The 22,407-nt window shown below is 44.9% G+C and overlaps 1 pseudogene; it reads right to left on the bottom strand.

The window, feature by feature from the left end:
* LOC136128510 (ATP-binding cassette sub-family A member 13-like) overlaps window positions 1-22,165 on the bottom strand; it is a 47,220-nt pseudogene extending 25,055 nt beyond the window's left edge.
* Window positions 22,166-22,407: the final 242 nt, after the last annotated feature.

The following is a 22,407-nucleotide window of genomic DNA, read 5'->3' as shown; positions in this document are numbered from 1 at the left end:
GAAAAAGGTGATAAACCGTATTTCATCAAAATGGAAAAAACCTCTGCTTTTCAAAAGACAAGTCAGAAACTTGACAGAAATATTCACAATACATCTTTCTGATAAATGATTTACAATCAAAATATGTAAAGAACTCTAAGGATTCAGTAAAACCAAAAATTTTAAATTAAAAAAATTGTAAAAAGATTTGAACAAGCACTTTATACACAAAAAGATTCAAAGGGCCGATAAACATACGAAAAGACGCTCCACATCACTCATGATTAAGGAAACGCAAAGTAAAACTATAATCATATCACGCTTAACAAAAAATATGCATGGCTTTTATGCAAAAATATTATAAAGCTATAAAGTAAATTAAAGGATGTGTCATGTCATTGAATTTGACGCAACTCCAATCAAAATCCCAATACAGTTTTTTCATTGACCTTGACAACAAGTTTGTAAAATTTATATGGGAGAACAGAGACTTCCCTATATACACTATTGATACTACGTATAAAATAGGTAACTGATGAGAACCTACTGTAGAGCACAGGGAACTCAGTGCTCTGTGGTGACCTAAATGGGAAGGAAATCCAAAAAAGATGGATTTGTACATATGTAGAGCTGATTCACTGTGCTGTACAGTAGAAACTAACACAACATTGTAAAGCAACTATACCCCAATTAAAAAAAAAAAAAAAAAGACCTCGGCCTCAGACACCACTAGGCCCGGGAGGACCTGTTTTTGGCCATCAGCGTCCAAGGCTCTGAAACAGCCTGTGCGATCACCTGGTGTCAGCAAGTGGACGGGGAGGACAAGGGCCGAGCTCTTTCCCGATGTGGAGACCCCAGTGTGACTGCTACAGCCAGAGCAATAAGGATGGGTGAGTGTTACCTCCCACCGCGGGAGGGCTTCCTTACCACCTACTTTAACACTCACAACAGAAGGTGAGTGAGAAGCAGATGCAGAGACAGTAAGGAAGTTGCACAAATGCACACAAGAAGTGACAGGGCAGGTAGAGTTTGGGTGCAAAGCCCCACTTTTCCGACTTCAACTACATTCAAATTTCCCACTCTGAGCAACGAAGAGATATAAGAGAGACCTGAAATGGCAACTCTGATCAGCCTCAATTGCTTCTAATTTTCCCAGGAAGGCACTTTCTTCTCCACACATGCAAAAAGATCACCAAGTATTTCAGGGTTATGATTTTAGACTACGTCCAGATGATTTTCTTAATACCATACTTTTATATTACCTCTCTCAAAAATTTGTAAGAACCGTTGACAAATATTGTACCAGATGTGTCCAAAATTATCTAGAAATTTTTCATTCTCTTCTTGTAACTTAGAGTTGAAAGGTAAAGATCACATATTTTAACAGGCTTTACACTTAAATATGTTAGATTGTTCAACACCAGAAAGGAGAGAGGAAGCAAAGCCAGATTATTCACACGAGAAAAACTGAAACTATCTGATGAATCGGTCACTTCCTTTCATTCCTAACTCCGCTGAGAGAAGTTTCCAGAGCCTTCAGGGTGCTCTAAGTTAAAACCCCCTTTATTTTGACTCTTTTCACACAAAATACCTCCCCTCTTTCTCTTTTTGGTCTTTGGTGCAAACTGTCGCCACAGGCAAACACAAGTCTGGTTCAGCATCTAGAGTCACAACAGCTACTGTCACCTGGTCCAGGTGAGTGGCTCGATTGTATCTCAGCCGCGAACAGGGTGCTGGTCCAAAACAGCACAGCAGGAAAAGCCCAGCGGGTAACTCAAACACATACTTGTTTGGGGGCATTTGGCACCAAAATGAATAGCTGGCTAAGCAGGTGATTTCAAGGTCAGAGTTTTAACCTACAGAAAACAAAGTATGACAAGCAAATGGCATCTGCTAATCAGTAATCACTTTGTGATTCTTTGAACAGCAGTGGAAAGTCCTGCTACTGGAAATGAACCGTTACCTGGAGTTGTTTTCATGTGAGTGTGAATTTAATAAAACTGATTTTCTAGTAACTCTAAATTCTGTGTTGTTTATGATCTCTGGCTCACCCCAAATGATGGAAGCTGTACGAAAAGCCTCATGCCCGTTCTATACAGCATCTTCCCATGAATTCTGAAAAGGATGTTTGTGTTTCTCTTACCAAAAATGCTGCTCTGTGGCCCATTGATGGCTTGTGTTCCTGCACCTAGACCTGGTGTTGCAAAGAAGGCCTTGGACAAAGGGGGAAATGCCCCGGCTGGGCAGATCCCGGGGTTGCAAATAACCTGGATGTGGATACAAGGCAGAAATGAGTCCATATGACTGGTCCCAGAAATGGAATACCTAGTGAATTCAGTAACATGTAATGCCATGTTGTTATATTATTAATCCTGCTGTTTATTTAAAGGAGATCTGAGCAGTCCAACAGAAAAAAGAAAAAAGGTAAGAAACCGTTTGCAATAACCGCTTTCCCCCAGGGTCTGCACACAGGCTTCAAGCCAGGACAGCTCTGCCTGGCCACATCTTCCTGCCAGAGAAGTGTCAATATCTCTGTCAGGCACCCTCACCTATGGATGCTGTGAACAAGCCGTAGGCGGGAAGAATCAGAGCAGACACTTCCTCTCGTCTCATACAAAAAACGGAGGAATTCTTAGTCTGGGAAGTTTTTCAAGTCTCACACACCTTGGATTCTTAATGTTTAAGTGTAGTTGCTAAAGATGATTTAATGCAAAGATGTTTAGAAAAAACAGATAGGGTCCAAGGTCTTTCGGGACAAATGTTGGTACAATAAAGCCACTTCCTGGAGAAAAGGGAACCCTCCTACACTGTTGGTGGGAATGTAAGTTGGTGCAGCCACTGTGGAGAACAGTATGGAGCTTCCTTAAAAACTAAAAATAGAATTACTATATGACCCAGCAATCCCACTCCTGGGCATATATCTGGGCAAAATCATAATTCAAAAAGACACATGCACCCTAATGTTCATAGCAGCAGTCTTCACAATATCCAAGACCCGGAAACAACCTAAATGTCCATTGACAGATGAATGGATAAAGAAGATGTGGTACATATATTAAAATGGAATATTACTCAGCCATAAAAATAAACAAAAGAATGCCATTTGCAGCAACATGGATGGACCTAGAGATCGTCATACTAAGTGAAGTAAGTCAGACAGAGAGAGACAAGTACTATATGGTATCACATATATGTGGAATCTAAAATATGACACAAATGAACTTAGCTGTGAAACAGAAACAGACTCACAGACATAGAGAACAGACTTGCGGTTGCCAAGCATGTGGGGGGATTGGGATAGATTGCGAGTTTGGGCTCAGCAGATGCAAACTATTACATATAGGATGGATAAACAACAAGATCCTACTGTACGGCACAGGGAACCATATTCAATATCCTGGGATAAACCATAATGGAAAAGAACATGAAAAAAAGAATGTCTATATGTGTATAACCGAGTCACTTTTCTGTACAGCAGAGATTGACACACATTGTAAACAACTACACTTCAGTTAAAAAATTAAATTAAATTAAAATAAGCCACTTTCCTCCATAAACTGCTGGTCACATGGGCCCCCCACTCCCCCTTCACATCACCATATGGACGGAAGAGTCGGGGTGCTGACGAGTGCAGACAGCTCAAGCAGCACTAACCCAGTATGCTGTAGCTCGTAAAACCCTGGTGAAAGGCTTTCCCCTCCAGTCTGGTTTGGTCTGGGCGATAATCTTACTCTCTGGGACTTGGGAACCCGCTACGCCCAGCATTCAGCTCAGTGCTTTGCCCATGACAGTCAGTAAATGTTCGATGAATGAAGGAAAGACAAATGAGTAGGCTTCTCAGCTGAAGGGGCAGGGGAGTTCTCAACTCAGGACCCGGCCCTGTCCTAGCACTGGAGACCACGAAGGGATGGGGTCACATTCCAGCTAGTAACTGTGATTTCTGTTCCCGTCTCCCTCGGGGACACGGCAGGAACGGTGGTCACCTAAACGGGGTGTACAGTAACACCAGCCACCCCAGGACAGCGGGCGTGCGAGAGACGGGCGTGGATGTTTGCTGGTCATCTCCTCTGGGCCACACCCTGTGCCGGGCACAGGCTCGGGACCAGCTTTCTCACTGAGTCGTCGGTGCAGCCCTGAAGGCAGGTAAAATCAGCTGCCTTTATGGAAAAGAGACTCACAGGGCTAGACCCCTCGCCTGGGCTCACACATCAGGGTGTGGCAGATGGGGCTTCAAAGTGTGGTCCTCAGTGATTTGGGCTCAGGACCCCTCTGAGACTGAGACAAAGTCTTCTCTTCCCTGCACACGCTCACCTGCGTCAGCCTCTAAAAAACATCTCCAATGTTCCCAAGGCCACTTCTTCGTCGGGACTATACTCCTGACAAAAAGTAAGAGCTTGGGTAAATGCTGCAGCATGGGCATCATCCTTTAGCATAAGGAACATCCTAGGCTGCTGGTCCCACGTGCGGGGCTGCCCTGTAACACATGGCGCTGTAGATTTCATGCTCTGTTATCAGTGATGAAATCACTCAAGATCTTCATCAGCCACTGCTGACCGGGGTCTGGCCCTCAGTCCTTGATGGCACGTCATCCACCTGTGACACCGACATTCCCCCCTGCTGTCTTGCCCCCAGCAGCGGTCCCGCCTTATTTCTCCTGACCTCGGGGCCCATGCAAAGCCCTTCTGTTTGTTGTCTCTTTTCACTTTCCCCTTTGCCTCCCCACTTCCTGCCCAGCCCTTGACGCAAGCCACACCCAATGCGTTTGCTACAGGTCCTCAAATATGTATGCACACAACCTTGTGAAAGGAGCTTTGTACCCTTGCATTTTTAAAGTATATAAATGACACGCTATTTTTTTAAAAAGACTTTTCCAAAATACCCCTGTCCACTTTCAGAATGCATATTTAGATCAAGACTGACAGTTGAGGACTTCCCTGGTGGTCCAGTGGTTAAGACTCCATGCTTCCATTGCAGGGAGTGTGGGTTAGATCCCTGGTCAGGGAACTATGATCTCACAAGCTGCCCGGCGCGACCAAAAAAAAAACAAAAAGAAAAGACTGACAGTTGGTATAACTGAGAAGGAATTATTTATTCAGGCCTTACAGTTTCTCACTGCAAATTCCACATCACTCTTCATGTCACTGCAGCCTGTCTTCCATGTCCCCACCCACCGAGCTGCCCTGGGCAATGGCACCAATGCCCCCGACAGGACATGTCAGCCCTCCCTCTGCCCACGTGGCAACAACACCTGTGACTGCTCACCGTGGCCAACCTGAGTGCTCCCCACGTGGCTCCATGGCCTCCTCCTGTCCCTCTGGCCTGCCCCCCGTGTGCCCCTCACGAGGCCTGGTCCCAGGAGCTTCTCCCCTTCGGGGGTCCTCCCGGCCACACGGAGCACAGCCCCCGAGCCCCTCCTGTGTGTCCTCGGTTCAGAAGGGTGCCCCTCCACCCAGGTGTCCCAGTGGGAGGCCCCCTCTCCTCACGAGCCCCAGCCCACTGTGGTCCCCGCTTCGCCTCTAAGGAGCCTGTCCTCTTCCCCCGACTCAGGCCAGGCCTGGTGACGCAGTGCCCCATGACTCACCTTGTGTTCCCCGGTGCCCAGCCCCCCATCTCAAATGCACCTCTGCCTGCACCTAGAGCACTGCCCCACGTACTCCTCCCAGGAGGACCTTCCTGAAACCGTTTGGTGGCTGCTCGGTGCCCTTTGGGAAGTCACCACCCTCAACATCCTTCAAAGTCTTTACTGACCTGAGCCTGCTTGTCCCTCCATCCACACTCTGCTCCTTAGTCATACTGAACTCCTTTTAGTTCCGATCTTCCCCACGCTGTCCGCCCTGCCCAGATCCTTCCTCCCTTGAGCTCTTTTATCTGAAAAAGTTTCACATTTGCTAACTCCTCAGAAGCGTTTCCCTAGAATGGAGCGGCCACCTCTCCTCTGTGCTCACAGGCACCCTCTACAGGGTCCTATCATGCCATTGTCCCACTGATCATAATAGTCTGGCCCTACAGTAAGTCCCGGAAGGGCAGGGAAAATACCTTGTCCACAACTTCATCCTCAGCAAGGCCTGGGACACGAAGGCACTCAAAACAGTATTTGCCAAATGAATAAATACATTAATTCACTATTGTGAATGGTGACATACTATTTTAGATAAAAACCATCCCTTAGTAATTTTTATTCATGTAACATTTTTAGAATTAACCACATTATCCATATTTCAAGTGGGCGTAAGTCTCATAGAAACAAAATAGGCAAACATTTCTCAAGGAGGGATGCTGTTGAGGTTTCAAACCAGATAAACAAAATGGTCTTGACGACAAAGCGCCTGGAGCAGAGAAAGTTATTAAGAATGGTTCCTCAGTGCATCACTGCTATCACTGTTATCACCATCACCACCACCATCACCACCATCAGCACCATCACATCATCACCATCATCACCACCATCATCACCACCATCACCACCATCACCACCATCATCATCACCATCACCATCATTGTCATCGTTATCGTCGTCATCCCATCATCACCATCATCATCACCATCAGCACCATCACCACCATCACCATCATCACCATCATCACCACCATCACCATCATTGTCATCGTTATCGTCATCATCCCATCACCATCATCATCATCACCACCATCAGCACCATCATCACCATCATCACCACCATCAGCACCATCATCACCATCATCACCATCATCACCATCATCACCACCATCATCACCACCATCACCACCATCACCATCATTGTCATCATTATCGTCGTCATCCCATCATCACCATCATCATCACCATCACCACCATCATCACCATCATCACCACCATCACCATCATTGTCATCATTATCGTCGTCATCCCATCATCACCATCATCATCACCATCACCACCATCATCATCACCATCACCATCACTGTCATCGTTACCGTCGTCATCCCATCACCACCATCACCATCATCACCACCATCATCGCCATCATCACCACCATCACCATCATCACCACCATCACCATCATTGTCATCGTTATCGTCGTCATCCCATCATCACCATCACCATCACCATCAGCACCATCACCACCATCACCATCATCACCATCATCACCACCATCACCATCATTGTCATCGTTATCGTCATCATCCCATCACCATCATCACCACCATCAGCACCATCATCACCATCATCATCACCATCATCACCACCATCAGCACCATCATCACCACCATCACCATCATCACCATCATCACCACCATCACCATCATTGTCATCGTTATCGTCATCATCCCATCACCACCATCACCACCATCACCATCATTGTCATCGTTATCGTCATCATCCCATCACCACCATCACCACCATCACCACCATCACCATCATTGTCATCGTTATCGTCATCATCCCATCACCACCATCACCACCATCACCACCAACACCATCATTGTCATCATTATCGTCATCATCCCATCACCACCATCACCATCATCACCACCATCACCACCATCATCGCCATCCTCAATATCCCACCACCATCACCACTATCATGTTGAAAAACTGAAATGCATCTGCCCCCTTTTACCTCTCCCTCTATTCTTTCTATATTTATAATGACTTATATACCTATTCCCAGATTAAGGCAGTTTAGTTCAAGGAATAAATCTATCTGCTAGATAGAGCAAACATGTGTGAATACCCCAGAAACAGAGATTACGATATTACAACAGAACTCTATCCATTCATTTCACTCAGGATGCAGAATTTATAAAGGACAACAACAAAAAAAGAAGGCTGCGTTTTCTTCTTCCGATGTTTGTAATTCAAAAAGCGTAATAAAAGTAAAACTCACAATTGTCTCTGTGTCTGGGAGGTTCTTGAAAACGAAGTACCATCAGAATCATAAACAGAATACACGGCCAGGAGAATTCAGCCAGGGAGAGGGCCTGGAAAGTTGCAAAAAAATAGTTAGTGTTTGAATGAGCCGAAAAGCATTACAGTATCTCCATCTCTTGAAGGAGAGTTTACAGGCCAGACCAGGCTTCCTTTAAAGGAGGTCATTGTCATCCCTACTGTGTGTCCCTGAGAACAATCATTTGAGACGAGGCCCCACGGAGACGGCCCCAGTTCCCTCGTCACTGTATCCAGATTCACGACCGTCAGTTCCCGGTCCTTCTCCCACCAGACCTGGCTTCTGCTCCTTCCCTGTTTCTCCACATATTTATTTATTGCAGACTTTATGACATTAAAGACACTAAACAAACAACTTCGTCCATATTTCTCACACTCCAACAAATTCACTAGTTTATTTTTCTAATTATTTTAACATTCCTGACTTTTCCATCCAAGTAGATATTTTCCCAAAGTTGGTGGTGGCAGCCACTTACCTTCATTTTATGAATATTTTCTAACGATGCCACACAAGGTTCATAACCATCATCTTACTGGTTATCTAACACTCTTACAAATGAATATATCATAATTCACATTTTTCTATCAATTCATTTTTTGTGTATAAATAATTTTTCTTTTAAATTACTTTCTTCAGACTGGAACAAACTCTGAAAAATCAGGTTATTGGAGTCAAATCTCTCGACACAGACTGCAAAAGAGCTACCCATAGGGATTGAAATAATTTGTGTAACCCTGAATTTTCAAAGTCGAAAGAAAAGGAACTGCCATCTATACACAGAATTTAATTATTTGAGAAAGAAATACCTAAGGTATAACTCAGTGAAAAATTAATTAATAGAAAATCCTCAATTATCACAAGATTATTTTTATTGTCATCATTCTTCACTTGTTTTTTGGTGGACAGTGTTCTTCTATTGGCTTCCACTCAGTTTACAAATTCAAAAGTTTACAGCCAGACACAGAACAAGCAAGGCATTTAATACCACAGAAACAAAACCCTAAAAATCTGCGGGTTAGGTTAAGGACGCTGTCAACACTAAAAAGCATGTCTTGTTCTTTCAGACTCTTGAGTCATGATGCTTTGAACTAAAGTGAACTTCCTGTCACTTTACTGCCTTGGTCTTTGAGCTGCCAGGCCTATCCCCCTGTCCCAGCCCTTCCTGGTAAGGTCGAGCAAACAGACCTACGTGTGCCCAGGTGAGTGTTATGTGGCCTGAAACCATAAAGACAAAACCCAGATGGGAAAGAATGTTTCCATCCCTGGTGTAATTAAAGAAGAAAAGAAATCACCCTCTTGGAGACGGGTCACGAGGAAGTATTTCTTGTGCCAGAAAGTGCATCATTACGGAAAGTTCTCTCGAAAGTGCTGATATCCAATACCATCCACCCTGATAACAGAGAAAACGCCCACAAGAGGGCACCCTCTGGCTCAAAGGTAGCAATTAAACCAGAAATAAGGGTCACAAACACACAGAAGACCATAAAACTTAAGTCACCTGTTCATTCTCTGTAACAAATGAGTCATTTCTTGGAGTACGGGTTGGGGCAGGGGAGAGTCCTTAATTAATTCTGGCTGAATATAAATGTGCAAAATAGAAAATATACCTCAGATTAAACAATAACTTGACACCATTAAGAAGAGTCAATATATAGTTAATTAGGATTTTTTTTAATTTTTTAATAATATAAGAGCCATTTTTAAGACAAAAAAGTACAAGAAAAACAGAGCCAAGACTCACATAGCTACTTTTGATATTATAAATAAGTAAATATATGTATGGTTAGGAAATTCAAAAAGTACAGGAAGAATGCAACCACTCTCCCAAAAGATACATTATTCGAACGGTTTTCTTAATTCATTTTTTTAAAGACATAAATAAATATAACAAGTGTTTTTGGAAATTATTTGTCATATCAGCACTTATAGATCAGCCTCATTGTTTTTGAAGACTATATAATAATCTACTGTAGAATTTAAGTTACTTAACCAATCACCCATTTATGGAATTTGCGAAGTTTTCTGTTTGGGGCCAGTGCTATCATGAGTTTCCAAACAACCATGAAGTCCCCTCCTTCCTGCCAAGAGTCCCAGGAGGGAAGATCCCCTGGGAGATGGCAGAAGTGCCAGTCCTGCACCCCCAAATTCCACATCCCACAGCAATGGTTACGGATGCCCTTTCCTCGGTTCCCTCAGAACAGCTGAGACACCACTGCATTTTGGGGGGCCCTTAACAATACATGCATACAAATACATAAATAAAGGAGCCCTGGGTAAAATGGTGTATTGAAATCTTCTCACAGACTTTTTCTTTTCCCAGACAAAATAAGAGGGAGGAAAAGGAAAAGAAATGAAGTCAGAGGAGACAGCTGTGGGGGGAGGTGGGGATCTCACAAGCCCACCCGGGTCAGTCCCAACTCGGCCCGAAATCTGCAGAGCAAGGGACTCTCCCCCATACACGCATCAGTGGAGTCAGGGGCCCTGAAGGACCCCTTTTCTCCTTCTTCTGACAGTGGAGGTAGAAAAATGGCTGCTGGAACATTCAAACTATGACACACAGAAAGTGAACAAGGAGCCTGACTCTGCTGGAGATACCCCCAGGGACACACATAAAAACAGAAAAAGAATCCAAAGTTGGAGATCCACTTCCCTAACTGGATGGGTGAATGTGGTATAAAACCTTTAACAAAATCTCAAAGGAGAGCATGGAGCCTGGCTAGGCTAATATGCCTGCATCTCATGCCCACCATCATCCCAACCATCCCTCATGCTGGAGAAAACTGGCACATATAGGATGTGCTCAAACACTGCATCAGAGTTTGAAGGAGAGATCAAACTTGTCTCTGGATTACTGAAAAGAGAGTCAAGGACAAATACAACACCTGGGCTAAGCGGCCCAAGCAGCAGTCACATGAAAACGAAAAGTGAAACAGCGATCTAAACATTCCGGAGGGAAGCAGACAAGCAAAGCCAGCAAAAGAAAGCCATGGCCATGGCTGGAAAAGAAACAACTCAGATAAAACGAAGAATTTCTTTACAACTGTTTCATAAAGAAGAACAATTTAGTAAGAACAAACATTCAGAAAACAAGAGCTGATGAAAAAGATGATAAATAAATAAATGAAAAGAGAAGTTGCAGAACTAAGGGATAAAAATAACCAAAAATCTCATTACTGTGGAACTCTAAATGACTTAGAAACTACAAAACAAAGATAACAACACTGCTTTAAAAAAATAAAACAGTTTTAAAGGCAAAAATATCAACACAAAAAGCTAACAGAATCAGCTTTGAAAAACAAAAGACTCCACAGCATAAAGATAATTGCCATCCCTGAAGCAGAGAATCCAACAAATGGAACAAAAAATATGCTCAAAGACATAACACAGGAGAATTTCCCTAAAACAGAGAAAACGTTATTTCAAGACTGAAAGAGTATGCCATAGGTCTGAAAACTAAGCTGCAGCTGAACTAGAGCTGTTGAACCTCCAAGATAAAGGAAATGTACTACAAATAGCCACACAAGAGGAAATACCTCTACCTGGCCTCAAACATATCCTCAAAATATTCAATGCTAGATAGCAATGCATCAATAGTTACAAAGTTCTAAGAGAAAGGAAGTGTGATAAAAATACAATACCCAGCCAAAATGACCCTTAAATAAAACCAGCATACATACATTCTCAACCATAAAAGAACACAGATGATTACTAACCATGAACCCTAAGGGGAAAAAGGCTTAGCAATGAAATCCAGCCGAAATGAAAATGGGACGAAACTAAAAATCCGATTAATATCACTCTGCTTCCAATACACTGACCAGCAACAATAGGGCAACGCCTGCTGGAAGAATATAGTTCTGTCGCATTGCTGATCTTACAGAAATGAGAGAGTAAAAGAAATCTCCTAAGAGCTCGGAGGAGAGAACTGACAAAAGAAATTAATTAAAAAGAATAAAGAGGTCATGAGTTGAATCTTTAACTGCAAGGCTGAATTACAAAAGAGAGCATACCCCTCAAGGGGGATGGAGAGAAAGCAGGTGAGGCATTTAAATAGCTAATGGCTGAGAATTCTCCAGAACATATAAAGTGCACAAATTTCACTGATAAAAGAAATATAACATACCAGGAAACATAAATCCACATTAACAGCTTCAGCACAAGAGTCAATGAGGAGATCCCAATAAGCAATTCAAGAAATAAAGACACACTAACTCAAAGGAATAATTAGACTTATCAAAGACTCATTAACAGCAGGAAACCAGAAGACAATTAAATATCTTTAGATTACTTGGAGAAATTTGGTTGATCTAGAATTGGGTACCCAGAAAACTCATCTCTCAAAAATGAGGGTAAAAGAATATTTTCAGATAATCAGAAACCAAGTTATCCAACATAAGGACACAGACTGGACGAAAGTAAAGAGGCAAAAAATATATACTAGGTAAATAGTAAACAAATTAACTACGGTAATATCAGACAGGAGACTTGAAGACACAGAGCATTATTAGATACAGGGAGGATCACTACATAATAAAATAAGTGATGCAATAGGAAAATATAATAATTTTATGCATTTATATGCTTAATAAATGTAATCAAAATATATAAAGCAACAACTGAGAGAACTACAGAAAGAAAATTCCAAAGTTACTTTCGTAGGAGAATTCAATCCTATCTCACCATCATTCTCATAATTTTCAGTAAGAAAGTGTTTGTTTGTTTGGCCACACGGCATGCGGGATCCTAGTTCCCCAGCCAGAGATCAAACCTGTGCCCCCTGCAGTAGAAGCAGGGAGTCTTAACCACTGGACCACCAGAGAAGTCCCAAAAGTGTATTTTTAAAATAAAACACCATTACAGTTCTTTTTTTCTATCACCTATTCATTGTCATCCAAGAGTTAAGACATTAAAGATGCAGCAAGCTTATAAAGTACTATTTTCTAAAAGAAATAGAAGGAATTTTCATCTTTATTATCTTACTTTGGGTCATGCAAACATTTTGATAATATAAATCTTTATGTCCCCCACAAATCTGGTCAGAAATCACTTTTGATTTTGTTGACTAAGTGAAACAGTCTATAGTAGGATAAAGTACTGAGTACAAGTGGTCTGAAGCAAGATAAAAGACTACAATAAAAATGCTAGATCTTAAAAAAGAAACTGGTATATGCACTAAACGTTTTGTGCCTTGGTTTAGTATTAACACGATGTCTGTGTAAAATGACAAAAAGAACCAGTGTTGAATCACGTTATATTTCCTGTCATTCTGCATTATCCCAGATTGCTAAATGTGTTCTTTCTGAGAAGCCTGAGTGAACAACTATATACGTTTACTTTCCTATGTGACAGCTTTTTCATTGCTAGATATTTCAGTAATTAAAGCGGGAAACAGAAGCTTAGGTTATTTTCCTTAACAAAACTGTGCTCCTTGGAGCTACAATATTATGATGGTTTCGTGCTCTTATACGTCGGATGTCTTAAGCTGAGTGCGGTTTAGGGGATCCTCTGTAATTAAAGGAAGGTCCTTCTTTCTTTTAACACTGTGATCCAATGTGTGACAGATCTGTACTATATACTATGTAAATGGCTAATAAGTCAATTACAAACCAACTGAATGTACCAACCTTAGTGCTGGTGCTGAAATCTCTTCAGAATAGTCATCGTGATCTCAAAGTTTGTTTCCTAAGAGTCAATCAAAACGGAAGATGAGACACTAATGCGTGTTAAATTCTCACGCTCTAGGTGTATTTCCTTTTTTAGAGTTTTTCATTCTTTGCTATTTTTACCATACTGTTTCATTTAAATTTCCTACACGCTAACTTTGTTTGTGCAATTGAAATAAAATTGCGGTATATACAAAAATAAAATAGGATACCATTTATATTATCAATGAAAAGTTAAAGTAACTGGGGGTGGGGGGAATCTAACCAAAATATGTGTAATTATTTCATGAAGAAAATTATGAAACTTTATTAAAAGGCACCAGAGAGAACCTAAATAAATGAATAAGCATTGTTAATGCATAAGAAATAGCAATATCATAAAGATGTTAATTCTACCCAAATTGATCCATAGGTTCAATACAATTCCAAGGGAATTCCAACAAGGTTTTGTTTGTTTTGTTTTGATTTTGCTGTTGTTGTCAACTTTAATGAGCTGACATTTTTTTAATGCGTAAAATTATTGGGGAAAACAAAGGGACTTCCCTGGTGGCCCAGTGGTTAAAACTCCGTGCTTCCAAGGCAGGGGGTGTAGGTTCGATCCCTGGCCAGGGAACTAAGATCCTACCTGTCACGTGGCATGGCCAAAAATAATAATAATAATAAAATAATTAAAAAAAAAAAACAGAGGGAGAAGAGTAGAGAGTGTGAGAAAAAAAAAAAGCAAAGAAAACAAAGACCAAAAAATGTCCAAGACAATTTTCAACAACAGATTAAAAGAATCTGTCCTCCCATACATCAAGACTTTATATAAAATGACAGTAAGTAAGACCACTTGCTATTACTTCAACAATATGGAAACTGACCTAGGGAACAGTGCATAGAGCCTAGGAACAGAGGTTTGTATACTTGGAAACTTGATGCAGGAAAACAGGTGGTCAACGGACCAATAGGAGAAAAACTTGCTATTCAACAAATTGTGCCACATAATTGGTTATCCTCAGAGTGAGGGTACAGAACTCTTAACGCGGAGAAAAGAAATTTTTAAAATGTTTGCAAGAAAACATAGAGCATCTCCTTCAGTTTTCTTCATCTTAAATAATACACACCCACACACAACCCATAGACCACAAAGGAAAAATAAGCCATGTTAAATTAAAATCTCTGATCCTCAGAGAAGCTATTTGAAAAGTGAGATTCACCACAGACTTGAAGAATCTATTTCAACATACACAACAACAAGATAGTATCCAGAATATATACACATGCCTACAAATCAATGAGGAGATAATCCAATAGAAAACAGCCAAAAAACAGGAGAAAAGAAGAGCAAATGATGGGCCCTCAGAAATATACTCGCAGATATTCCATCTCAGTAGGACTCAGGCAGACACAAATTATCCCCAGGAGATACCATTTTACATCTACCAGTTTGGGAAAAGTAAGAAGTGTTGGTGAGGATACAGATCAACAGGATCTCAGAAGGCAGCCTGACAACATTGTTAAGCTGAAGATGTGCAAATTCTATGACTAAGCAATTCGACAGCTATGTAAGAGGTTGAACCCTATTGGTTTACCTATATTAGACTAGCTTTCACCTATAAAAAAGTTCCACCTAATAGTTACTTTTTGAGAAGGCATAAATAAGTGTGAACCAAAGGCGTGCTCAATCCTGCTGACAATAGCATTATTCGTGAACGAAAAAAATTTGAGGAAATCATGCAAAGAAAAAAAGAGGATGGATCGATAAATGCTGTGCACTAGAGCAGTAAAACAAGTGACCTCATTCCTTCCTCAGGCAAGGCGCTGGGGAAACAGCAGAGAACACACACGGGGGAGGGGGTGTGAAGGCCTGTGAAGTATTTCCCTGGAGCCCAGAGCCCCTGAAGGAGGTGCTGCTGGGGACGCAGCTGTAAAGAGGGCCAGGCCCTCCTCCCGCCTCTCGTTTGCATCCCCTGAGTGCTTACGAGCTCTCGCTCATCCATCACTTCATCCTCCCAACATCAGTGAGGTAGGGAACCCTGTGCCCGTTTTACACACTGGGGAAGGAAGCTGCAGTCCAAGGTAGAATCAGCCTGCCGCCCTTCTCCTTGGAAACAAAGGGCTTTGCAATAAGCGTGAAATTCTACTGTGTCTCTTTGGGGCGCTTGGGCCTCTGGATACCCGCCGCTCAGAAGAGAAGACTTTCCCGTAAGTATTACGAGGTCCTCGCCATAAAATACTGCAAGAAAAGCGGGTTCCAACAGAGTGAGAGCCAAAGCCCAAGGGCAGCCACCAGCTGAGCTGGTCCAAGTCCACCGCAGGTCAGAACCGGGGCTTCTGACTATCTCTCCCTCACAGTCCGAACTTCCCTCCCCAAGAGGACCTTTTCCAAACCTTTATGCTGGTTATGGAGTTAGTTTGGTACTGAGAGTAAGACATGAATAAACTCTCCCTTTCCTTAATATTTTTGAGCTTTATACTGAAAAACAGTTGCTTTTCTTTCAACAAACATGCATTAAACATTCATTTAACACTTTGCTCTTTCCAGCACTGCTCGGGGGACTTCAGAGTGAGTCGTAACGCTGAATAAGAAATAAATTCTTCCCTCAAGGACTCGAAGCAAACAAGCAATCATCCACGTTAAAGGGAATACTGGTAGGAGATGCACACTGGTACAACCTTTCTGGAAGTCGGTGAACTGTATGTTTCAAAATAGTAGATGAAGGGCTTCCCTGGTGGCGCAGTGGTTGAGAGTCCGCCTGCCGATGCAGGGGACCCGGGTTCGTGCCCTGGTCCGGGAGGATCCCACATGCCGCGGAGCTGCTGGGCCCGTGAGCCATGCCCGCTGAGCTTGCGCGTCCGGAGCCTGTGCTCCGCAATGGGAGAGGCCGCAACGGTGAGAGGCCCGCGTACCGCAAAAAAAAAAAAAAAAAAAAAAGTAGATGTGTAGACTTTTAGAAACAAAGATTTCAATTCAATGGATGTTTCTAAGGAGACAATTGAAAAATACGTACTCCCCCCAAAAAGTGATTTTGATATTGCTTCCTTCCACAGTTAAGTCCAGTGATCATACAGAAGGCTACAGCCAAAAGGCTGACTGAGGTCACGGAAGAGGAGAAGGGCAAGGGGACCAGCATCCAGGGACGGCGTGCTCTGTGCATAGGGACACAGATGGCCCCGGATGACCGCAGGGCACACAAGAGAGGAGGGCTGAGCCCACCCTCTCCCCTCAAGCACCTGCTCACACTGAACACATCCCTGATCCAAATTCCAACTGGCCTTGTTTTTTAACTCAAAAATGATACTAAAATATAATTGGTGAGCACATATGCTCCAAAAGCAGAGAAAATTCTGAATGAAAACCAAGAGCTATGAAAGATTATAATCCTACAAAATAGTAGGACATAGTAAAGTATCGATGCTTTTTAAAAAATGAAACTGGTGCAAAAATACAGGTCAATGAAACAGCATGGGAAGCCCAAAAATAGACTCTACTGAGTTTCAAAACACATGACAAAATAACCTTTTTGATACAATGAAGCAAGGAAGAATTCACCCGTGGTGTCAGGCCACCTGAATTCGGATCTTGTCACAAAGGTAAACTAAAGCCTTACACAGTGCTCAGAAGTGCACTCTCCATAGACAGAAGTCCAGAACAGTAAATTTAACAGTAGAAATACTAGAAGAGAGGAGGAGAATATTGGTCAAACCTATGATGAATGAAGCATGTAATTCCTGCCATTTTGGAATTACAAAAGATGTACTTCAAAGAGAAGGAGAGATGATAAGATATACAAATTTTATCTAAACAATAAAAATAAGGAAACACAAAAAAAAGAACAAGTAGCTGTGGAAACACTGGTAATACATGTAGCAAGGTCTTAATAACCAAACAGCAAGAGAGAATGCCAAGCCTCTAATTATGAAATTGGAAGAGAGTTTGATGTGCAGTTAATATAAGGGACGATACATATTTTTTTAAATGCTCCTTCTTACACTGAGCACTCAAGATAGAATATTGAATAAGCTTTACTCTAAGCTACTTGCCCAGGTACTAAACCTGCAAAAGCACAGACCACACACACCCTCACAGCTGGAGAACCACTGCAGGGCCAGAGGACAGAGCCTGGACACACCAGCAGGCATCACGGGGCTTGACATCCCTTCTGGAAAGAAGCCACTGACAGGTAGCACGAACCATCGAGATGGATGGTAATTTGAGCCCCCTTTGGCTTATGTTACTATTTCGGATTTATTCTAAGACCATTGCTTTTAAACAGGCTGGGAACCAGGCAGCCCCCACGAGAGGGGAGCTCAGTCCCACCTGTGTCTGGGGCTGACACGCCACACCAGCTGCGTGACTGACAAGAGTTCAAGGCTGTGCTGGAGATGGGTCCCTCTAGCAGCCCCTCGGAAAGACCACCAAACCATCCCCAGCCAGAAAAAGTTTCCTAATCCTTGCTGTTTGTAGCGTCTTGTCCTATTCAGCCACGCTAGTCTTCAACAAATATACCCAACACGTGTTTTTTCAAAGCTCTTCCCTGGAGCAACCTGGGAGAGAGCCCTGGGGCTCCAGGCAGCGTGGACCAGACCCAGGCGGTGAAATGGGACCGGGAAGGCCCACCAGGCAGGCTGAGGGGAGACCAGGCGAGCCCCGATCCTGGTCTAAAGAAGATGATGGTCTGACCCCGCTGGGCTTGGCAGCCGTGACCCAGGCACAGGTGAGGGGGGACTGGCAGTGGAGAGACTCCATGCTCACAGGCCCACCCAGGTCCAGTGCAACTCTGCTTTCACTCTCGTTTTCAGTCTTTTATGGCAGCCCCTTGCCCCACACCCAGAGGTGATTCTCTAAGTCTGAGACAAAGGTCAAGATGGGATGCAGGCACCACGCCTCCCCTCCCCTTTGGTGGTGGAAGGGGTCTAGGGTATGCAGGTCAGACTCTGCCAGGAGCTTCAGCTTCATACCAACCCCTGCTGGTGGGCGCACCCCGGGGACCAGGGCGCACAGGCACCGTGGAGGCCCTCGGGGGAGCGCTGATATGGCTGCAGCAAGCAATAGTCCCCAGTGGGTGGGAACCAGGGGGAGAGAAGGGTGCACACTGAGTGGAAAGCGCAGAGCTGACCTCAGACCGAGGCCCTGCAAAGCGGTCCTCGGAGCTCCTGGCTGGAAAACGTGCTCTTTGGTCTAGAAGCTTGCCCAGGAGACAGCCTCAGCTACAATACAACCTCATCAAACAAACCTCGAGGTCCTCTGCCTCTCTCTCTGCCGTTACTGTTACTAGGAGGTTAGTTTGGTTTTCTTAATCTTTCTTATACTTGAAAAACCAGGCCTATCTGGGCCAAAGAAAGCAACTATTAATAAATAAACCAGGGAAACAACAGGATTCCCACCAAGTAAGAAGGAGGCGGCTTGTTTTGTGATTTTTGGGTGTTTGATTTTTTTTTTTTTCATAGAAGCTACACAAACCCACCGTCCTAGAAACAACCTTCCAGACTAGCCTTCTGATAATCTTGTCATCTTCCCTCCAATATTCTGGTAGCAATTTCAGCAAAGGGGCAATGTAAAGGAGGTGGGTGTACCTAGAGTCTGTCATACAGAGGGGAGTATGTCAGAAAGAGAAAAACAAATACCGTATGCTAACACATATATAGGGAATCTTAAAAAAAAAAAAAAAAAAAGGTTCTGATGAACCTAGGAGCAGGACAGGAATAAAGATGCAGATGTGATGAATTGGGAGATTGGGATTGATATATATACACTAATATGTATAAAATAGATAACTAATAAGAACCTGCTGTATAAAAAATATATAAAATTTTAAAATTAAAAAAAGGCACAGGTGTGGAGAATGGACTTGAGGACACGGGGAGGAGGAAGGGTCAGTTGGGATGAAGTGAGAGAGTGGCATGGACATATATATACACTATCCATGTAAAATAGATAGCTAGTGGGAAGCAGCTGCACAGCACAGGGAGATCAGCTCAGTGCTCTGTGACCACCTAGAGGGGTGGGATAGGGAGGGTGGGAGGGAGACGCAAGAGGGAGGGGATATGGGGGTATATGTATACATATAGCCGGTTCACTTTGTTATACAGCAGGAACTAACACAACACTGTAAAGCAATTATACTCCAATGAAGATGTTAAAAAAAAAAAAAGAAAAAAACCTTGGTGGTGTTGTGAGATAATAAGCATATATATCTGGCCTTTATCCTGGTTCAGAAACCCTTGCAATGTCTTTTGTTACAACTGCCATGGACTGAATGTCTGTGTCCCCCTGAAATTCATGTTTGGAAACCCTAACTCCCAACGTGATGGTGTTTGGAGGTGGGGCCTTTGGGAGGTGATGAAGGTTAAATGAGTTCATGAGGGTGGGGCCCCCATGAGGAGATGAATGTCCTTATCGGAAGCAATCTGCAGGCTGGGTTGAGGGCCTTCACCTGGGACCTGAATCGGCTGGCACTTTGACCTTGGACTTTCAGCCTCGCTCCCTGCTCCCTGCGAGAAATGACTTCCTATCGTTTAAGCCCCTAGCCTAGGGTATTTTGTTTTGGCAGTCCCCAGCCAACTGAATAATAACAAACCCCTTTCCACCGTATCTGACCCCCGGGGAGGGGAGGGGAGCAGATCTGGAGATCGGGTTCAATCCTGTGGTCAATGGTTTATTGGATCATGCCTAGATACCGAAAACTCAATTTAAACGCTCTGAACGCCAGGCTTGAGGGAGCTTCCAGTTGGTGAAAATGTGGATGTACAGAGGGAAGCTCACACTGACCCCTGCGGACAGGTGCGCCTGCATCCGGGACCCTCCTGGACCTGGCCTACCTGTTGGGCTGCTCACTTACAGCCTTTATGATAAAATGGTAGTCGTAAGTATAACACTTTCCAGAGCTTTGTGAGCCATTCTAACAAACTATCAAACCTGAAAGGTTATGGGAAGCCCCCAGTTTGAAGCGTGGGTAGCCTGGGGACCCTGCTTGCAGCTGGCGTCTAAAACAAGAGCAGTATTGTCAAGTCAAGACCATGCCCTTCAACCTGTGGGATCTGACATAATTCTAGGTAGTTCACTGTCAGAATCGAATCAATCTGTAGGCCACCCACACACCCAGTGCTGGAGATTGTCAGAGAAGCACACTAGGGGGAGGGTTCCAGAACTTTCTCATCTTCCCAAACTGAAACTCTGTCCCCATTAAACACTAACTCCCCATCTCCCTCCCCAGACCCAGTAACCACCATCCTACTTTCTGTCTCTACGGACTTGACACTCTAGGGACCTTATGTAAGTGGAATCCTACAGTAGTTGTCCTTTTGTGATGGGCTTATTCCACACAGCAATGTTCTCAAGGTTCATCCGTGTTATAGCACGTGACAGAGTTTCCTCCCTTTTTAAGGCTGAATCATTCCCATTGTATGGATTGACACACTTTGTTTATCCAGTCATCTGTTGGTGGACACTTGGGCCGTTTCCACATTTTGCCTGCTGTGAACACAGCTGTACAAACATCTGTTCAAGTCCCCCCGGGAGGTCAAGGCAACTGAGTGCCATTCCTTTCCTGCTTGGTGAATGTCCGTCTGCGCACCCACGTGTGCACGGGGCCTGCGCGTGTGTGGGTACATGTGTTGTGTGTGCCCGTTTGCACGGGGGCGTGTTCTGTGCGGGCCCGTGTGTGTTGTGTGTGCACGTGCGCACGCGTGTGCGCAGAGCACGCCACACCAGCGCGGCCGCACCGTCTCTCAGACCTCCTGAACCAGCTCTCCAGCTGCCCCGGTCCTCAGCTCCGGCCCCAGTTCTCTCTGGCCCAGGATGGAGGGAGAGACGGACCCGGTTGCTGGCGAGCGGTGAGGGCGGGGGAAGCACCGTCAGCCCCGGAGTCCTCCCGGAGACCACACTAGTCCACAACTTAGGCTGTCGTGGTGGAAATGCGTGTGATCATTACTTTCATCCCGTCACAAGAGTCCGACCGGTGTTCCCCGCGGGTGGGCACCATTCAGCCCTCGTGGGGCCGTCACGTGGCCTCACAAGCCCCCCCGCCCCCCGGGGTGAGGAAGGGCGGGGTCTCCCCCGACGGATGGGCAGGGCCCCTCCCCGCCATGGCCAGCAGAGGGCGGCGCAGGCCAACCCGCGCGCCTCCGCGGGGCCTCAGCATCTGTAGGAAGAGCCTTGTCCAGACTTCATCTGCCGCGGCCTCGCCCCAGAGGAGGGGGTCGGTGTGCAGGTCCGGGTTACCTCCCAGCAGTGGACGCGGGGCTGTGGCCGTGGCCGGGGAGATGCCGCAACGACAGCGGCCGAAGGAGAACCGGCCGTTCTCAGGCTGTAACAGCCCTTTGGGCTGCCAACCGCCCAGCTTCTGCCTCCCCCCCAGCCCCCCACCCCGCAGCTTCACCACGAGGAACCCCGCGGCCACACCTGCCTGGGAGGGGCGCACACAGGACCAGCCCGCAGGTCCCCCACGGCCCCTCACCCGGGCCTGGGGCCTAGTGACCACAAGCACCGGGGGCCCAACCGGACACGTGGGCTGCAGGGGCCACCGGTCAGCCGGGCAGCCGCGCGTCCAGAGGGACCGACAATGTCTCGCTGAAGTTGGGGGCACTCGGACTTTGGGGGCAGATGGGAGCCCGGTGACAGGAACTTGGGCATAGCTCCTGCAGCTTGTGCCAGGGCTGGAGGCCGCCAAGAGCTGGTGGACACACACATTCTAGGACCTGCCAGCCTCCTGGGGGGTCTCCAGGCGGCTCCCTCCTGGGCAGCCTCAATTTTGGGGTGCAGCAGACACCTCTCTAGGGTGCCGAGGGAGAAACCGCAGGCATTCCCTCTCCACACTGCAGCCTCCAGCACAGAAGCGGGGCCAGGAGGGGGTTCTAGCATCTGGACCGGTGCCT

This window comes from Phocoena phocoena, chromosome 9 (genome assembly GCF_963924675.1).
Source record: "Phocoena phocoena chromosome 9, mPhoPho1.1, whole genome shotgun sequence".
Taxonomy (NCBI): domain Eukaryota; kingdom Metazoa; phylum Chordata; class Mammalia; order Artiodactyla; family Phocoenidae; genus Phocoena; species Phocoena phocoena.
The sequence above is the reverse complement of the archived record's forward strand: the minus strand, read 5'-3'. Positions and strand labels throughout refer to the sequence as shown.